The sequence below is a fragment of the Apis dorsata genome, unplaced genomic scaffold, assembly GCF_000469605.1.
Source record: "Apis dorsata unplaced genomic scaffold, Apis dorsata 1.3 scaffold_667, whole genome shotgun sequence".
NCBI classification, from domain to species: Eukaryota; Metazoa; Arthropoda; class Insecta; order Hymenoptera; family Apidae; genus Apis; species Apis dorsata.
The window spans coordinates 626702-627291 of record NW_006263852.1 but is presented as its reverse complement, the minus strand read 5'-3'; positions in this window follow the sequence as shown (position 1 = coordinate 627291).

Below are 590 nucleotides of genomic sequence, written 5' to 3'. Positions count from 1 at the left end.
TTTTTTTTTTTTTTTTTTTTTTTTTTTTTTTTTTTTTTTCACGCGAGTCGACTCGACGTCGACTTGGTCGGAAGAAGCATTCCTAAGAAGCGAAGCGCGTGAAGTGTGCACGAACTGTGGACTGATTATTCCACGAACTTTTCTACTAGCTTTCAGGTACCTTTGCAAAAAAAAAAAAAAAAAGAAAAAAGAAAAAGAATCGCGATACTTGTAGAAACGAATTTCGTATAATTAACTTATATCGGGCCTTTCAGGAACATTTTGAACGAAGTTTCAATTTCTCCCTCATCCTCTATAATTAAAATATAAGTTTTCAATATAAGTTTAAAAAGTTATTCGAAGAAACTTTTCATGGCTCATCATTTAAGGTGGATGCAAATGTTGTGTGTGTAAGTTCTTATTATTATTTGTACATTTTAACGATAGATTTTAAATTAGGAATTAATTTTAGAATTATTTAATTTTACAAACGTTTTACGTTCATAGATCATTCTCGATCGAATAAACGATTCGATACAAAGAACGAACGCAATGTTCTCGATATTAATCTTCGATCACGGAAATCTCGGATAATCGCTCGATTCGTTCGA